The following is a 20,928-nucleotide window of genomic DNA, read 5'->3' on the forward strand; positions in this document are numbered from 1 at the left end:
AGTAATTAACTACTAGAAGCAATTAGCAATAGTAATTTATTTCTTAACATAATTTAATGAGCTGCTTTTTCAATGTATGTTTGAATATTTAGCAACCAGTAATTACTTTTAGGGGGAAGAAAAAATGTGCTCTTTAGTTAACAATCTTAGATGCCTGCATGCGCATCCAGCTGGCCTGTTAGTGTGGGGCTTTGACGAGTCACTGGATGGAATGCTACTGAAATAGGGTAGCAGCACACTCAAGAAGAAATTCCCAGGATTTTGTATTTATTTAATTACTGGCTATTTACAAAATGTCCACAATTATGTCACCTGTGCCAGGCACTGGTGACATAAAAGTGAACAAAATCAATACAGTCTCTCCCTGAAAAGAAGTCTCACCTTGGAGGAAGAGACAGGCCAGTGTTCTAAATACCATGATGGGAGAGTCGAGGTGTTAAAAGAATGTGGCACACAGCAAGGGATTTTTGTTTGATTCTAATGCTGCATTCTTTGGCCTGTAAATCAAGAAATTAACTGGATGATGGAGGGGAAAGAGTCTCTTGGCAAACACAGATGAAAGCCCTTGGCTTGAGAATGAGCTGGAAGCTTCCATTAAGCTGAGGAAAGACCTGGAGGAAGAGAACAAAGGAAAAAAGCTGCTGCTGAGATGGACTTCACCTGCGATCACAGCAGCCCCACCGAGGACTGCAGTGTCCCCCTAAAAACAGTGCAGGATCCCTGAGGGCTCATTGCTAGTGCATGGCACAATAATACAGATTTGCCTTTTTAAATGATCAGTCTGGAAGCTGTTCAAAGATAAAATGAGGGAAGGTTAGAAGATGTAGAAAGGCGAATGGGCACACCAGCGAGGGCTCAAATGAAAGACACGGTCGTCACACTGACGCAAGATGGAGAAATGCAGCCTGCATCGTGAATATTTAGGCATAAAATTGAAAGGGCTTGATGGAGTGCCTAAAATGAGGACAAAGAGAAACAAAGTGGTACAGCTGAATAGGTGTACAATCATAAACTGATCCAAGGAATACAAGATTGGGATCAAACCACAGGTTTGGTTGTGCCTATGTTTTGGAAAACCCTGAGTCCAAGGTACCCATGAGACATGAAAGACAGTGACAGTGCGAGCAGAAGTGTGTGTCTATTTGCAATTTAGACCACAGACTTCAACTAAGGGTATGTATTTTTGGTGCCATCAACCAAGAAGAAAATCTGTTTAAAAGAAGGTTAAGAATAAGGAGAAAATTCTGTCCTGAGCTTGAAGAAACTCCGACAGCCAAGCACTACGCATCCCTCCCCAAATTTCCACATTTTCTCAGAATCCCCAAGGTCGACTCATGGGCTGAGACTTTCTCTCCTTCAGTCCCTGCATAATACCCTTCCACCAACAAGCTTTCCAAAGGCAGCGGTTCTTTGCTGTCACTGCTGCTGGTACCCAATTCCTCACGTGGAATGCAATACTTTTCTTCCTAAGCCATCTATCGTTCCCAAAGCTGCAGACTCCTGGGCAGACTCTGTCTTTACTGTGTGTGTTTGTCCACACTGACTTTGATGCAGGAAGCTCCCTTTTGTAGCTCTGGGTACACAATCTCAGACAGGATCACTCTTCAGACTTCTCAAGGGTCAGGCTTTGTCTTCATGGCAGGCTTAGGGAAGCGTTCCAGGCTGGTATCACTGATGTCTGTCCTCTCATTTACCCTAAAGCAGTCCACTCGGAGCCCTTGTGCACACTGGAACCTGGGCTGGGGCTGTGGATTTGCTGACAGTGCATTGATTGATTCCAGTCTTTACAGCCCAGTTCTGTTTCAGCTCCATTATCCTTCTGAAAAAAGCCAGCAGCGATATTCTGGTCTGAAACTAATAGCAGCTAAGTCAACCGACATTCCTTTAATGTTTGCAGTTTATGAAGTCAACATGCCTTTTCTGACTCAATTTTCATTACAATCCAGTGAGGTATGTGTCATTACAGAGATGAGTAACCTGAAAGCCTCCAAGAGATTGCTTTAATTACCAGACGGGGTGGTAGAACAGTAATTGAAAATCATTATCTTGTAACTGAATTTTGGACAATTACTACAGAAGGATCAAAACTGTTCAAGCTAGAAGGATCATAAAAAGATTTTATAGGTTTGTGTCACTGAAACATATGAAACCTGATAGGATTGTCCAAAGCAAACAAATCTAAGAGAAATTTTTATCATATTATTTTAAAAGTTACACAATTCAGTGGTGACGTCATAATTCCAGAGGAGAAAAACATGTCAAAATCAAAAAACATTATGAATTCAAAGACAAAAACACAAGAGATAAACAAACTATCTGAGTCACTGTTTGATACTGCATCAAGGGAGTAAAAACACGTGAGCTCTATTCTCACTGTTCTGGCCATCACGGGAAACAGAGCTGCCTAGGACAGGCGTCAGAATGCAGAACCCCTAGCTTTGGAATAAAAACAACAAATTTGAATTTTTTAAAATGTATTCAATGATTCTTTTGCACCCTAAAGTTAGATGATTCCTGGAATGGACTGTCAGAAAACACTTTATACCCCGTTAGAGAAAATGAGAGCACAGCTCTGTACAAGACAAACCAAGTTTTCTGTATACGGTATAATAACATTCACAAGGCTGTAGCTTTACAACCCAAGAGAAGCTCTTCCTGTCAAGAGACAGATACTGAAGGAGAGAGACAAATTTGGTTGTGTAAACTTTAGGTTTGTATTTTCCCAAGTCACTTGAGAAAGTTATCTAAATCCTGAGCCTTGGTTTCCTTATCAAAAATGGTAAAGCAAGTTCCAGACTTCTAAGGTTATTTTACGTGTTAAATAAGAGTCAGAGGGTAAAACTTTGAAGAAGCAAAACCCTAGTCATAGAAAAGCAAGTGGACTTTGGCTGTACTGATATTTTATGGTTTCCCATCCACACATCACTACTACATAGGACAGCAAACATCAAACATAGAGACCCAGTCCCCGATCATGAGCAGGTTGAGTTCTCAGTACCCTGAAAGGTCAGTTCTCTCTTTAGTTTTGCTGCAAAGTACGGAAGCCTGCAGGAAACAAATCTAGCTGCTTCCAGGGAAAGGAAATCGGCAGTATCACTCCTCCTTGGTGTCTTCATGCATTTTATCTCTTGGTTCTAAAACTGTTCCCATCCCACTACCACCCTCAATATAAAAGTAACTCCCTGAAAAGCAAAAAAATATGCTTATATAATTTCTGCATGGTTTTCTGGTTCTCATGAAGTGCTTTTTAATTACCTCTTTTATTGTATTCTCTGATGAACTCTTAGAAATGTAACACAATGAGGTTGATTCTACTACTGTAACCTTATCTCTTAATTAAATGAGAAATATCATTAATTCATCCCAGCTTAATTAGCATTCATTTCCTTTTTACCTACCCAGCAATTCATCTTGTCTTCAAAATATCGGTGCCTGCTTTCCATTTCTGTGGGCAGTCGGTAAGCATATATATATATATATATATATATATATATATATATATCGAATCTTGCTTCTGATAGTAATTAAATTATTTCCAAGGAATTCCCTTTATCCTTTTCTACTATCCGTGCTTGGCACTAAAAATTAATTTAATGGATTCAACTCAGAATGAGTTTAATTTCCTGGGGACACAGATAAACCCTACAGTATATGATTACATGGATCTTAAGATGCAAAGAGTCTTTAAAAACTAAATATGTAGGAGAAGGGGAAGAAAGAAGAAAATAATTTGTCTGGGTCAAACACCTTCAGCATGAAAAGCACCAGACTAGGAACATCAGACTTGCTTCATTTAATCGAAGCTGCTTTCTCTCCATGGTGATGATTTTAATTTCCCCTAGCAGGTCCCTTAACTTTGGTTGAACTTATAGTAGAAATTTTATCTTGCTGGAAAATCCTTGCAAGGAATAGCAAAGAGACTTTTTAAAAATATAGACTGAGATTCCCCACCACTCAATACACAAAGTTAGCTACGCCCTGTCTTTTATAGGTCTGTTAACTCAGGTATCAGGTAAATACACCTTTGTATGGAGAGCTCTGCTCTCATTTTTGCTGGGATGGTTTGGATTCCACTCAATTCAACCGTAACACTGGAAAGGGAATTTTAGGCCATCTAACCCAGAACCTGGTCCCCCATGTTAGAGATGAGAATATTAAGGGCAACCTGGAAGTAGGGAGCCCCTATAATCTGTCTGTTTTTCTGTGCAACAGTGGTAATCAAAGGGGAGAAGAGGTTCCCAAGCCCACCCACCAATGGATGTTTACAGGACTTCTGTTTAATCTTCCATTAAAATCTATTTTAATAGTTAGGTTTTGCTTTGATTTGAGGAATCACTCTACACATTATCCCTGAGCAGAACTGAGATGCATTCCGCCCATAGCAACGCTCCAGCAACCAGTGAGCAAGCTGCAATGATAGAGTCATTTTGGTTTAGCCTTGACGTTGTTTCCATTGTTTAGAGTTACTGTGAAATACCCCCGCACAGCGCTGCTCATGGGTAAAATGGAACTAGAGACACTGTGAAGGTCCACTCTCTTATAATAGAAGAATGCGGCCTGGTGGCACCAAGAGCCAATGACCACATGGAACCAACTTCACAGTTCTGAGGCTAGAGAGGAAATGTTCCCAGTTTTCTTATGGAAAGACCAATGAGGGGTCAATGTGTGTCAAAGTCAGAAGTCAGGGGAAAGAAATCTGTTGAAGTTATGTAAAAATAGCTGGAGGTTTTGTTGTTCTTTTTGGGGGGTGTTAATCAAACAAGCAAAATTACAGAAAATTTAAGAATTGAATGTATGTCTCACAGGGCTAGAACTGAGACACTGGACATCTCAAATACCTGTGTCTCTCAGAGGTCATTTGATCTCTCTGACTTCTGCTCCTCTATGGCATCAGTGTATCATTCTTTACTATCTCCATAGGTCAGAACACAACGAGATACCCAGGGCTCAACTCTGCATGACTTCCAAATAGCAAATATAACACAGTGTGTGTCTCCCTCTGTGTATAGAATTGTCCACCTTGAGTCACCTGCCTTTCCCTGGCGCAGTCATCAAGGCCAGTGATAAGTGATGACACACAGAGCGGATCATGTCTCTGGCAGGGGAGGCTGAAGCAGGAATGGATTAAATAAGAGGGAAAGTTGATGTGGCACTTTCACACCCTGCTCAACCATGTAAGGGGAATATCAGGCTAGGTACTCAGTGTTCTCCACCCCTCCCACTCGATTCTCGTTTTCCTAAAGTATCAGAGAATGAGAGAATTAGGGGTGGTCCCAGCACCGGATCTGGGATTGGTCTAAATAATTTATAACTCAAGGACAAATAAGCAATGTATGATTCCCCTAACACATAATAAACAAACATGTGCATGTGCACACACACACAACACCTACCATGAGTATTTATCATGTCAACCACACATTAACTCTCCACAAATATTGGCTGAATGATGAATGAATGAGTGAATGAATGAATCAAATGTATATATTTGTGGTGGTATTATAAAATTTGAAAGAAATACTTTTCCTGTCTGTGATTAATGTCCCTGTCTTAGACCATTTAGGCTGTTGTTTAAAATACCATAAACCAGATAGCTTCTAAATAAGACAAATTTGTTTCTCACTGTTCTAGAACATAGGAAGCTCAGGTCAAGGCATGAGCAGATTCAGGGTCTGGTGGAGGCCTGTCTTCTGGTTCACTGCCACCTCCTCATTGTGCCTCTTCATAGTGGGAGATGGCAGCCAGCTCTTTGGGACCTCTTGTAAAAGGGCACTAATTCTGTCCACTGGGGCTCTGCCCTTGTGACCTCATCACCTCCGAAAAGTCCTTCATAGTACCATCCCACTAGGGGTTGGGATTCCAACACATCATTCTGGGTGGAGATACAAATACTCAGACATGACAGCTTCTACTAGTGCGGAATGAAACAGCTGTAGAGCTTAGAGAGAGGATGGACTCAGGAGATAGACTCCTGGGGCTGGATCAGTGGAGATTTGGACAATGGCTCTTTGTATAGAGAAGGGGAATGAAAGTAACAGTATTAACCTTATACAACTGGTGTAAGGATTAAAGGAAATGATACATGAAAGGGGCTTAGAAAAGTTTCTGCAAGAGAGCCATATACCAGTCAGTCATAATTAGACCATGCAAGTGAGTTTCCATAAATTCATTATAACTCAATGAATATTTATTGATACACACAAGAAGTATACATACACATTCAAATGTTTACCATATACATACAGATCACACACAAACATGGATAGATTATGTCTATGGCAAAATCAGTTGAGGCACAAGCAATTAACCCATGCGGTCGTTTTATTAAATGCTACAGAAAATTGTCCAAAAGAAGATGAGGTATAAGAAATTAATTTTGCCTGGAGATTTTTTCATGGATTTCTCAGAAATTCTAATGTTGGGAGAGTTGCCCGTTTATACAAGAACCGAAATCAGACTTGAACTCCTGAGTGCCTACCCATCACACAGAGCAGGGTTTACAGGCAAAATAAGATTGGCAAAGACAGTTTGTAAAGGCAGGAGCTGAGGGTGATTTGGAACCAAATTCTGACCCATAAGAGTCATGAGGCCATGCGTGAGAAGGTCGAGTTGGATTTGGCCCAATGAAAACAGTGCATCCCTCTCCGTCAGCATTCAAGGTGGAGCTCACTTCCACTGAAACAAGCTCAACAAGTGGCCAGGTACTAAAACCCATGAACAGCACTTCCTGGCCAAGAGCAATTAACTAACACTGCTTCCTTCCCTCCTTGCGGTCTGACAAGAAGGCCCCCTTGCTTCTGTTTGTTCAGCAGATGCTAATTGTATCATTAACTATCCAGGGCCATACTGATTTTGGAGGCGATGTCCCTGGTGAAGCTCTTTCTTTTTTCCTCAGAAATACTGTCTGGTATTGGGGCTGGGGATTTAGCTCAGCGGCATAAGCACCTGCCTTGCAAGCAGGCGGTCGTGAGTTCGATCCCCACTGACAAAAAAAAAAAAAAAAAGAAAGAAAGAAATACTGTCTGGTGGCCCACAAGATTTAGCTGAGTTCATTACTTTCTGTGTGCAGCCATGAAGCCCAGTTATGCTCACACTGTAGGGTTGCTGAGGTGAAGTTTGTGTAAATCAAATCCGTGGTCTCATTGATTCTCAGGGTCATTTCGGTGTTGTGCCCTCTCACCCTGAGCATCTCTGTCTTGAAAGAAAAAAAATTCCAGTGTGTTTAAGAACCACATATTTTAAAATATCTCCATCCTGTTTAATAGAGTCAGAGTGGAAAATGAGTTGGCCTGAGGGCTCAAGAAAAGGTTGGAAAAATTGTTACAAGGCTTGATTCAAAAATGAAAACATGTAATGAAAACAGCAGGGCTTCTAGAAGCTGACACATCAGCGCTTCTAGTTATCACCTTTGTGGCCCTGGACGCGGGTTTAACAAATGCTTGCCTGGAAGGCTACGCTGAAAATTCAGTTAGACAGTGTTTGTAATGTATCTTGTGCACTAGGGCTCCAAAGTGGGCCTCTTTATCCTTGTCCCCCTAAAAAAATATTGGGTAGAGACTAAGGATCTGGAGGATGGAGAAATGGCTGTGGTATAACCCAGGCCAGAGGTACTAAATTTCCATTCATTAATCATTCAGAGTCTCCGTTCTGTTCTTACTGAAGATGAGTTCCTACTAGTGAATGTCTTAAGACATACATAAGTAAGAAGCAGATGTGAATTTAACCTCTTGAAGCTTAGGGCCTACTAAATCATAAAAGAATATATCTAAAACACTTAGAAATATGTCAGATCATAATCTGAGATCTAGAAGAGGTACCAGTGACAGGAGATGGTATGTAGTCGCTGCTGCCAATGAAGAAGGAAGAAGGTTGGCAGTAAAAGTACAGCTGATACAACAAAGCATTCAAGCTGCCCTTGTAGGGCTGCTTCAGAGACCCCCTTTCTGAGAGAATGAGTGAAACCCTGGACTTTGAGGTCCTGAGCCACACGGTGAGTCAAGAACTGTGCTGCACATTTCAAACTTGTTCTCATTAATTCTCACCCTGATACTGCCAAGAAGATCCTATATCTCCCATTTATCAAGGCCTAAGCTATCTCTGAAAGATTAAATGAGTTGGCCCTGGTCACACAGTTAGTGAGACCTGAAAGCATCAGAATTTGGGCCCAATTTCTCTGGCTCATAAGCACCTATTCTGAATCGTTATGCTGCATACGGAAAAAAAATATGTACTGATCACATAGGGCAAACAATAGCCCAACTCAGCTGCATTTTGGTGTCTACACATAAATAGTAAGAAACAAATAGGGTACAAAAGGCTGAAACAAAGTACGAGAAAGCCCCAAATATTAACTGGAGGGTTTTGGTGTTTGTTTTGCATTCAAGAGCTCATTCAGAAGAGCACACAATAGAAATATGGCCTGAATAACTCCCACTAATGAAAGCTTTGACTGTGGAGACTGAAATAAGAAACAAAGCAGAGATATCAGGAGTGATTCTGTGGGTAAATGGGTGAGACAGGATGGGCTGGGTCATACCCCAATTGTGTGAAGCATCAGAACATCGATGGTTTGAAATAATATTATATTGCAGGTCAACTGAGGTCAGCAAGAAACTTGGCTCCACATCACCTTACTTCAGCACCTTGGCTGGTGAAGTGACCACCAGTCCAGCCCTGGCAGAACACGAGGGAGTGCTAGGTGGTCTTGCATCTTGCCTCACTTTCACTTCAGGCTGTGGCAGCATCCTACCAGAAAGGGATTCAAGCCTAGATTATGCCCAGAAGTGGGGAATTAGAACCCTTAACAACAACACTAGTGATGATGTGGGCAAGGCCAAGTTCTGAACCTGAAGCTCTCAGGCACTGTTATTGCTACGAGCAACCACCTGCTCTGGAAAGAAGGGAAGCCCTATCTAGGATTATCACAAAGACATGTAACACTGCCCCAACCATTCGATCTGTCATCTAAAGTAACCCCAAGATTACTCTATTGTTTTAGTAGTGGTAAATAGTGAAGCCATAGAGAAGATGCTCAAATAGGAAACCAAAATTTATGGGAGGAAATAAGTGAAAAAGGTAGAGTCTCTCTCTCTCTCTCTCTCTCTCTCTCTCTCTCTCTCTCTCTCTCTCTGTCTACTGTGTTGTATCTGGAATTTTGTACATGTTTAACAGTGTCCCCCTGGGATATAGGAGAGGAATGAACTCCACCAGGAGAATAAAGATGAAGAGCTCATCCAAGAGGCAATCTACTAAATGGGCATGTGCTCTGCATCCTAGGGATTTGGTTACAGTGTGTGCATGTGTGTGCATGTGTTTGTGTGCCTGTCCATTCTGCTTGGATTTCCTGGCATGTTGGATAGATATTTACATGGTCAGTCTAAGCACAGGTAAGTGGCTCTTGAACTCACTCAGCTAGCAGGCATTCATATAGTTGCATTCTGTTAGTGATCAGCTGAAGGCTGGGCTCAGCTAGACCCTCCAGGATTGTTCAATTCCTCTACCACATGCTCTCTATACAGTTTCATGGTCTCCTCTTTACTAAGTGACCTCTCCATGTGATCTCTCTATGTGGTGTTTCTATAATGGTAACTAGATTTCTTAAATGGAAGCTCAAATCTACAAAAAAAAAAGCAAAAATAAGTGTTTCCAAGTCTTCTTAAGATTTAGAGCTGGAATTTGCATGCTACCACTTCTCTTGGTGAAGTAGAGTCAACTGGCTAACTTACATTCTAGGGATATGAACGCAAGAAGACACAAATGAGCAGAAGCCATTAATGTAGCAGAGCATCATAATGTGCCTGAAAGGGGAGATTCTCACCATCATAGCCATTCTACTCCTGGAAGTAAAAAGATAAGAAAATATAGGGCGTGGGCTACAGATGATCCTTTGTGAAGAGGCACCGTGGCTATCATCTAAAAAGCTTCATACGTACATCTCATCTGTCCACCATAGCACTGAAGTCAAAAGGCTGAACTGGCTTTCCTCAACTCCATTTTTGGAAGAGCCCACAGCTGAACTACAAGTGAGAGGAGAAGAATGATGCTTGGTCATTCACTTTAGAAAATAACCCCCAAACACAAATAACCAACATGGCTCAATGCTGGCTTCAGGCATTCTGGGATAGATCAGGTCAGTTTCAAAGTGAGAGTTAATAAGGAAATGGTGATAGGAATTCTGGAGTGGATGTGGATGCAACTTTTCCTACTTCAGCAGGGGTCAAGAGTTCACATCTAACACATCCCAAGAAGACAAAACCACTACCACCAACATCATGGAGAAGGGATCTGAACCTGGACAAAACCAAACATTTATAAACAGAGATATGAGACAGAAGTTTGGTTTTTTTGATGCTATTTTTGAAAACAAACCAATTAAGTTTTGGGGGTTTATTCTGATGCTCTCATTTTAAGTTCTTTATCCCTTATCTTCAGCTTGTAAGATCTTAGTGACTTTCTCCTTTCCTACCTGAAGAGGTAAGAATAGTAACTATTACTAGGAGTTGAAAGATAATTTTTTAAAAAGTAATTTTTCTAAAACTAAAAGAACCCTGCACCTATTTATCCCTTAGTTCTAAACTAGAGTGATTATCTTAATCTGAAGCTGATCATTAGATGTACAAAAGCTCAGCATACCTATTTGAGGGTAACACCCATGGTAATTCTAGTACTTCCAAGAGAACAAGGAGTAGCTCATCTCATATATACACCACAATGTTTATCAGAACATTACCAGACAGTGCAGGGGCTCTGTTGGCTCTAAGTTGAAAGCTCAGGCCTTAGCAACAGTAAGCTATGAGGATTTTGTGACAATTGTGATGTCAGTATCTAAGCAGGAAATAGAATTCCACTCAAAAACAGTTCAATGGAAAAAAATTTATCACCACTGATAGAGTTAAAGCAACCACTTAATGATGTGGAGGCACTCAGAAACTAGCAATAGCGATAGCACTAACATAGCTACCATGATGTATGTCTAGATGTCCCCCCAAGGCCTCCAAATGCACTTCTAGGTGGGGCTTTTGGGAGGTTACTGAGTCATGAACATGTGGCACTGGATCATGGGTTTGTGATACTGGATTAATAAATGATAGGTTTATAGCTAGGTGTGCAGTTAGGAGATGAACCCAGGCAGGAAGAGATGGCTCATTGTCGGTGTGGCCTGAAATGAATCTACTCTCGATCTTGGCTCTACTTCCTGCCTGCAATGCTGTGAGCTGTTTCTCCTCTGCCACGTTGTCCTGCCTTAGAGCCAGCTGACTGCTGGGTGAAACCTCTACAAACTGTGAGCCAAACAAACTTTTCTAGGAGTCATGTTGCTTCTTCCCAAGAGGGAGGTATTGGGTCCCTGCAGAGAAAAGAGTATTAAGACAATAGCCTAGAGCTGATGGATGAAGAGGAAGAAAATTCTCTACAGGAAACTGTGCTATAAAAGAATTCACCACTATCTGAACACTGAGACAAAGAGGGAATAGGTATGTGACTAACTCAAACTTGCTCCTGGAAACCTCCAGCTTCCCCAATCTCCTGTTAGTGTATTTTATTAGCTGAGCCAAACAATAAGTCATGAGACAATGAAGCCACTAATATATGCCAAATATATCGACTTCCAGCATATAGAAAGCTGAGTTGGGAGGGAACAAAACAAATGGGAAAATACATTAACCTGAAAGTTAAGCATCAAATGGAGAAGAAACCAATAGAATCATAGAAAATGGGATAAGGCAGTAATGGAGAGTCATTATCATGAGCACAAAAAATGAAAATACTGTGCATAATAACTCTTAAAAACATTCAAAGTTAGATTCAAATACAGAGATTTATTTTTTAAAAGTCTTATTCACTCCATTTTGTATGTTTTGGCAAATCTAGAAAACGTGGTGGATGAAGTTTAAAAGTGGTTATAGAACACACTGCTTAAAAGAGAAGAGTTTCAAATTAAGAGGCCTAACACAACCAAGCAGAAAGATTTCAGCATCAAAATAATCACTATAGTCTTATCATTAATTTTAACAAGCTCTACCTGTGAGAGCTCATTAGTGCATAGTAGCACTCCAAAGATGAATTTAAGCATACTTTCATGTAGGTGGAAAGTAAAAGAATGATGCACATAATGAGGTGTTCATTTTGATTTCTTTTTAAGCAATATAGATTACAAACACATGAGTATTTTTTCTATTCAGTGCAGGTCTCTAGAGTTTTAACATGAGCTATTTCTCTTGACCAGTAAAAAAAAAATGTGAATCCTATGATGTGTGCCAGTAACCCCAGGTTTTAGGAGGCTGAGGTAGGAATAGTAAAATTTAAGCCCAACCTGGGCCATTTAACAAGATCATCTCAAAATAAAGAGTAAAAAGACAGAGAGTGTAGCTCACTTGCCTACCATGGCTGAACCCTTAAATTCAATCCCCAGTATGAAAAGGAAAGAAATGAAGGAGGGAGGGTGGGAGGGTGAGAGGGAAGGAAGGAAGAAAAGAAAGAGGGAGGGAGGAAAGAAAAGAAAGATGAAAGAGATCATACTGAATGGGAAAAAGTTGAAATCATTTATCTGATAAAGAACTTGCATCCAAAATTTACATTTGAAGCTAAAACCTTTATCTCAATGAAGCAGAGAATAGATTAGTAGTTACCCTAGTCTAGGGAGGATGTGAGAAAGAGAGGGAAGGAGAGAATACAGGGCTGCAGTTGGATAAGAGACACAATTTCCAGGTATTCTGCAGCACAGAAGGGTGATTGTCAACAATTAACTGTATATTTAAAAAAAAACTAAGGATTCTGAATGCACCCAACACAATGAGATCATATATATCTGAAGCAATAAATGCATCAATTACCCTGCCCTGATTATTGCACATTACATATATGTTCTGAAATGTTATCCTAACCCCATAAGTATGTATAATTATTATGTGTGAACCCAAAGGCTGGAGAAATATTAGCTGGTAGAATCAGACACGAAATGTCAGCAATAATAGAATTAGTACAATTAAATAAAGATGCTTCTTTGTATGGTCAAAGATCCAGTGAAAAATATGAACATAACAAATGCTATGCTCAAAATGAGTGCTATAAAATAGAACTTTTAGTGATAAAAATAAAATAACAAAAAGAAATATTAAGCCACATGAGATTAATAGCAGTCCAGACACTCAAGAAGAGATCAGTGACCGTAAAGATGTACAAATTGAATTTCAACATAGTTAAAACTTCTGTTTTTAAAATAAGAAAACATACACAGAACACTAAGAAAAACATTCTTCATATATGTCTGAAAAGCATTTGCTTCCAGGAAACATTTTAAAACTCTTACAATTCTAAAAAAAAAATGGCAACCCTCTTTTTTCAGTAGCTAAAAGAACAATAGATTTTGACATCCACCAAAAAAATTATGTGACTAGGCATCAAGCATATTAAGAAGGGCTTGGGATTATTAGTTTTCAGGGAAATTCACAATAAAGTTATAATGATCAACTAGGTACCAAGTAGAATGGTTGAAATTTGAAAAGAAAAATTAACCATACTAAGGTTATTGAGAACACAGACCCACTAGATCCTCTTACACTGGCAGATAAGTTAAACATAATCCTCCTGTAGAAACCAACAATTCCAGTTTCTAAAAACAAGAAAGATAAATATGTATATCCACACAAAGATCCAAAACAAGCAGGCATGGCAACTTAATATGCTTTCAACAAAAACTGAAAACATTTCAGACATCTGGTAAATAGAGGAATGAATCATGTGGTATATGTATCATCACGACTCAAGCCAGCAATATCAAGTAATGAATTACTGATATGCTCAAATGAATCTAAACAACACTATGCTGAGCAACAGATTAAAAACAGTATATCTTATATGACACTGTTTATTCAATACTTTTTTAAGTTTAAAACTTTAAAATTCAGGCCAGAGTGATCAGGGATCAGGGCCAAAGTCTCAGTGGGGATATCCATACCCTGCTACAAAAAAATGATACTGAGGAATGGGGTAGTTGCTGTGATGTTGCCATGTGACTTAAGAGCCTTTGGAATTAAGTTGGAAAGGTTTTGAGAGCACTACAAAGAGGGGCCTCAGAATGGTCTCCAGTATATGGGAGTCAGAGCCCAGGAAACTAGAGAACGGACAGAAATGTCACCAGGTATGTGAGACTCGGGTGCTTTCTGATGAGGACAGCATTGGTTGCAGGATCCCAGGCAGTGTATGCTATGCTTTGGCAGGAAGTTGGTCTGAGCTTTGCTGCTATTTAAGATATTGTGAATGAGAGAGAGAGAGAAATAAGAGAAGCCACCCTCTTCACACTAATAAGCAAAAAAAATGAAATATTTAGGAATTACTCTTACGAAAGAAGTGAAAGACCTATCCAGGGAAAAGTATAATACACTGAAAAAAGAAATTGAAGATGATCTCAGAAAATGGAAAGACATCCCTTGCTCATGGATAGGAAGAACAAACATTGTGAAAATGGCCATTCTCCCAAAACTGTTATACAGATTCATACAGCAATCCCAAGAAAAATATCATCAACATACCTTATAAATCTAGAAAAATCACTCCTAAAATTCATCTGGAACCAGAAGAGACCTAGATTAGCAAAGGCAATTCTAAGCAGCAAAGGCAAGGCAGGAGGCATCACAATCCCTGACTTGAAGTTATACTACAAAGCAACTGTAGTAAAATCAACATGGTACTGGAATCAAAACAGAGCCGAAGATCAATGGAATAGATTAGAAGATACAACCACAACTACAAACACACTCAACCACCTTATCTGTGATAAGGGAGCCAAGCAGGTTCACTGGAAGTACGACAGCCTCTTTAATAAATGGTGTTGGAAAAACTGGCTCTCCATTTGCTGAAAACTAAAGCTAGACCCATGCCTATCACCATGTACTAAATTAAAATCTAAATGGATCAAAGATCTGAATATTAAAACAGAAACACTAAATCTATTGGGCAACAAATTGGGTAGAAACCTTGAAGACATAGAGGTAGGTAGAGAATTCATGAACAGGACTCAAACCGCACGGGAAATACTTCCCAGAATCAATAACTGGGATCACCTCTTATTAAAAAGTTTCTGCACATCAAAAGAAATCTCCAGCATAGTGAAAAGAGAACCCACAAACTGGGCAAAGATTTAGTGAACTGTCCCTCAGACAAAGGACTTCTGTCTAAAACATATACAGAATTTAAAAAATCAGACTCCTAGAATTCAAAGATCCAATCCAAAAATGGGCATCTGAGATGAATACAAAATTCTCAGATGAAGAAATACAAATGGCAAATAAATATGTGAAAAATGTCCATCATCATTACTCATTAGAGAAATGCAAATTAAAACCACACTGAGATTCCATCTCACTCCTGAAAGAATGGCCAGGATCAAGAAAACTATCAGCAACAAATGCTTGAGAGGCTGTGGGAAAAAAGAACTCTCCTGCACTGTTGGTGGGAGTGTAGACTGGCACAACCTTTGTGGAGGTCAATCTGGAGATTTCTCAAAAAGCTGAGATTGGAAGTCCCACTCGTTCCAGTTATTCCACTTCTAGGCAAATTCCCAGAAGAACTAAAAGCATCAAACCACAGTGATATACGTGCATCCATGTTTATAGCAGCACAATTGGTAATAGCCAGATTTGGGAAACAACCTAAGTGTCCATCAACTGAGGAAAGGATAATAATGTTGTGGTATTTCTATACAATGGAGTATGACTCAGCTATAAAGATCACATTGAGATATTTATAAATAAATGGACACAGCTTGAGACCATACTCATAAGCAAAATAAATCAAACTCACATGTATAAATACTGAATAGTTTCCCTAGTGTAAGAAATGGTAAGAATACATAAAAGTATGTGGTGATCATGATTTCCCATTATATTGCTTTGAAGCTTTATAATGTTTGCATTCATTAGTTGGAATGGGTTTATTCTGGGTTGTTTGATTTTATTGTCTGTGATGGTATGAACAGCTATTTTGAAGAAAACAAGACATTATAATAGCTAGTGCTGATTTAATATCATCTTGTTTTGAAGTCCCACCAAACTTCTATTCTTCTGTCTCCATTAGTTTTATTATGTTGTATCTTATTGGATTTTATTAGATGTGATAGTATAAACAACATTTTTTATGGACAAGGAGATAATATGGTAACCATTGTTCATTTTCTGTTGGTTGGTTCTGAATACCCTGTAATACTTTCATTCTCTTGAATGGTTTTACACTGTCTTGTTATGTTTGATACTATAGTGTATGAAGGTATACTCAAATATTTCAAGGAAAGAGACACTATGGTAGCCACTGTTATGTCAGGTTGTCTTGTGGTGAAACACTATGTTGCTTAAATTGTTCTGTTCTGACCTGTTTTGTTATGTCCTCTTTTATTTTAATCTTTTTTAAAAAAAAAAAAGATATTGTGTGAGTGTCAGAAACATTTCAATGCAGTCTAGTTTAGGAAGAAGGCATGGTTACCTGTGAGGGCTTTTGGCTGAATCTACATTGAAAATGAGAGTGGAGAGCCAGCAAGCAGGGTGAGTTGGAGCATTTGGTCAGATGTTGGCCTGCTCAGGGGGCCCAAAAGAGATTTTTGAGAGTGAGGTCCCAAGGTTAAAAAATGCATGTGTGTGAGACATCAGCAAACAACAGCAGGCAGCATGGAGTAAAGCAGAGCACAAAAGCCAGCTGCATTTTTATGTATATTTTTATACAGGTTGTTACCACGTATTTACATTCTTACATGCTGGCCTCATTGATAGATGCATGGTTGTCCACTGCCAAGTCTGGGTTAGATAATTATGCCCTGATGTGTGCCTGCCCTGACAACAGGATCATGTTCTGAGAGCTGTTCAGAAGTGTCCATAAATGTGCTGAGATTTGACTCAGTCTGAGCATTCCCCACACCAGCGTGGAGGATCCAGAGAAGCTGTGAATTGTGTCAATGACACAGAGGAGAACATGGTTGTGAAAAAGCAACAAGACAATGAGAAAATGACTTGAGGCCTTTTACCAGAAGTGAAGAGTGTATTTGGAGAGCAGGAGACCTCTTGGGGTGTTTCCTAGTGATCCTGTGCTCTGTTGTTGATGTTAATGGGAAGCAAAGATTATGATTATAATACCTCCTAAAATGATTGTAGAAATATGAGGATGATTGTAGAAATATGATGCTTATGGATATAATAATGGTTTTTTAATATTGCTAAATTATGTACACAAATGAAAACCAAGGGAGTTTTAAAATTTTAAACTATATATTTAATGTAAATACCCTATTTCTATATTGCATTTTGTAAACAAAATATTAATTGTTTTTAAATTTTATTTAAAAGGAAAAAGAGAAAAAACAAAGTGGTGTAAGGGTACAAGTAATACAGAACTACAAAAAAAAAAACAGTAAGAAATCCCCAGTTAATAGATTACACATTATCATCTTAGAGATAGTTGCTCAAGTCACAGTATCAAAGCATACAAAGTGGACATTCAAACAGTGAGACTGCAAACAGTTGTGTTCAATGATCCAACCAAAAACATTAATATGGTCATCTATTTAACACCCCTAAACACACTTGCAGTTGTATCCTTTAGAGCACTTTTTTCCCTCTCTTTTTTACAATAAAATTTACACATTTTGGGTTTTATTACTCCTTAGTTCTTATTCCTTTTTTTGGAAGAGAATAATGGCAAAACAAAGCTGTCAGTCAAAACCAAGGATAGACAGATGTAAAAACAGAGTACAAGGTTATCAACAATGGTTACCATAATGCCTCTTGCTTCCTTAAAAAGAATTTTCTATCTCATTAGGTATTATAAAGTTGAACAAAACAGTAGAGAATAAGACCAATAAAACCTAAACCTTGTAAACATTATAGGACTTCCAAATGAGATAATAGTCAAACCAGAATGGGCATCATAGTGAATCTTATTGCTTTCAAAGTAGTTGCTTATACCCTCAAACTTGATACTATCATACAGAATGGAACAGAGTCTAATCAGTCAAAACAAGACAGTGGGAGTATTACAGGACTTCAAATCAAGTTAATAGGAAATCAAAAAAGCTACTATAATATATCCTGCTAATTTTTTATTTTTCTCCTTAATTAAAAAAATCATAAAAATAACTAAATTTTTTAATGAATAAAAGAGAGATTGAGATAAAAGAGGACATAACAACATAACAATACAGGTCAAAGCATGACTGTTTCAGCAACATAGTGCTTCACCACCAAATAACCCAACTTAATAGTAGTTACCATAGTGTCCTTTTCCTTGAAATATTTGAATATAACTTCATGTACTAGAGCTTCAAATATTTCCCTATCAAGCAGCCCAGAATAAAGCCATTCCACTTAATAAGTGAAAACTTTATAAGACTTCAAGGCCACATAATGGGGAATCATGATTACCACATATTTTTATATATTTGAATCATTATTTACATTAGGGGAAACTATTTGGTATTCACACATGGAAGATTGATTTATTTCACTTATGAGTATGGTCTCAAGCTGCACCCATTTATTGATAAATATCTCAATGTGATCCTTCTTTATAGCTGAGTAATACTCCATTGTATAGAAATACCACAACTTTTTTATCCATTCCTCAGTTGATGGACACTTGGGTTGTTTCCAAGATCTGGCGATTAAAAATTGTGTTGCTATAAACATAGGTGCACATATATCACTATGGTATGATGCTTTCAGTTCTTCTGGGAATATGCCTAGAAGTGGAATAGCTGGAATAAATGGGACTTCCAATCCCAGCTTTTTGAAAAATCTCCAAACTGACCTCCACAAAGGCTGTACCAGTCTACACTCCCACCAACAGTATATAGGAGAGTTCCTTTTTCCCCACAGCCTCTCCAGCATTTGTTGTTGTTGGTTTTCTTGATACTGGCCATTCTTTCAGGAGTGAGATGAAATCTCAGTGTGGTTTTAGTTTGCATTTCTCTAATGACCAAAGATGATGAACATTTTTTCATGTATTTATTTGCCATTTGTATTTCTTTATCTGAGAAGTGCGTATTCATCTCAGATGCCCATTTTTGGATTGGATCTTTGAATTTTGGGGGTCTGAGTTTTTTTATTCCCTTATAGGTTTTAGACAAAAGTCCCTTGTCTAAGGGGGAGTTCACTAAGATCTTTTCCCAGTTTGTGGGTTTTCTATTCACTATGCTGGAGATTTCTTTTGACATGCAGAAATTTTTTTAATAAGAGGTGGTCCCAGTTATTGATTCTGGGAAGTATTTCCTGTGCGGTTTGAGTCCTGTTCATGAATTCTCTACCTACCCCTATGTCTTCAAGGTTTCTACCCAATTTGTCACCCAATAGATTTAGTGTTTCTGTTTTAATATTCAGATCTTTGATCCATTTAGATTTTAATTTAGTACATGGTGATAGGCATGGGTCTAGCTTTAGTTTTCAGCAAATGGAGAGCCAGTTTTTCCAACACCATTTATTAAAGAGGCTGTCGTTCTTCCAGTGAACCTGCTTGGCTCCCTTATCACAGATAAGGTGGTTGAGTGTGTTTGTAGTTGTGGTTGTATCTTCTAATCTATTCCATTGATCTTCGGCTCTGTTTTGATTCCAGTACCATGTTGATTTTACTACAGTTGCTTTGTAGTATAACTTCAAGTCAGGGATTGTGATGCCTCCTGCCTTGCCTTTGCTGCTTAGAATTGCCTTTGCTAATCTAGGTCTCTTCTGGTTCCAGATGAATTTTAGGAGTGATTTTTTTAGATTCATAAGGTATATTGATGATATTTTTCTTGGGATTGCTGTATGAATCGGTATAACAGTTTTGGGAGAATGGCCATTTTCACAATGTTTGTTCTTCCTATCCATGAGCAAGGGATGTCTTTCCATTTTCTGAGATCATCTTCAATTTCCTTTTTCAGTGTACTATACTTTTCCATGTATAGATCTTTCACTTCTTTCTTAAGAGTAATTCCTAAATATTTCATTTTTTTTGCTTACTAGTATGAAGAGTGTGCTTTCTCTTATTTCCCTCTCTGTGATTTTGTTGTTAGTGTATAGGAATGCTATTGATTTCTGAGTATTGAGTTTTTATCCAGCTACATTACTGAATTTACTTATTATATCTAAGTGTCTTTCAATGGAGTTTAGGGGGTATCATGTAGAGTATCATGTACAGTATCATGTCATCTGCAAACAACGATAATTTAACTTCTTCTTTTCCTATCTTTACCCATTTTATTTCTCTCTCTTGTCTTATTGCTCTGGCTAGTACTTCCAGTACTACACTAAATAGGAGTGGTGATAAAGGATATTCTTGTCTTGTGCCTGATTTTAAAGTAAAGGCTTTCAATTTTTGGCTATTTAGTATGATGCTGGCTGTTGGTTTGTCATAAATGGTGTTTATTATATTGAGGTAAAGACCATCTATTTCAATTTTCTGTAAAGTTCTTATCATGAGTGAATGTTGGGCCTTATCAAAGGCTTTTTCTGCATCTATAGAAATGATCATGTGATTCTTACTTTTGGCTTTATTGATATAGTGGATTACATTTATTGATTTACATATGTTGAACCATCCCTGCATTACTGGGATGAATCCCACTTGGTCATGGTGTATAATCTTGATGATTTGCTGCAAAATATTTGCCAATATTTTATTGAGGATTTTTGCATCTGTGTTCATTAGGAAGATCAGTCTATAGTTCTCTTTTTTAGTTGGGTCTTTCTCAGGTTTTGGTACTAGAGTAATATTTGCTTCCAGGAATGACTTAGGAAAGATTGCTTCCCTTTCAATGTCATTGAATGGTTTGAAGAGTGTCGGCATTAGGTCTTCTTTGTATTTCTTGTAGAATTCTACAGTGAATCCATCTGGGCCTGGGCTCTTCTTTGTAGGTAAGGACTTAATTACATTTTCAATTTCATTAATAGAGATTGGGCTATTCAGCAGTTTTAC

This window comes from Cavia porcellus, unplaced genomic scaffold (assembly GCF_034190915.1).
Source record: "Cavia porcellus strain 051 isolate PalLab524CR breed Dunkin Hartley unplaced genomic scaffold, mCavPor4.1 scaffold_19, whole genome shotgun sequence".
NCBI classification, from domain to species: Eukaryota; Metazoa; Chordata; class Mammalia; order Rodentia; family Caviidae; genus Cavia; species Cavia porcellus.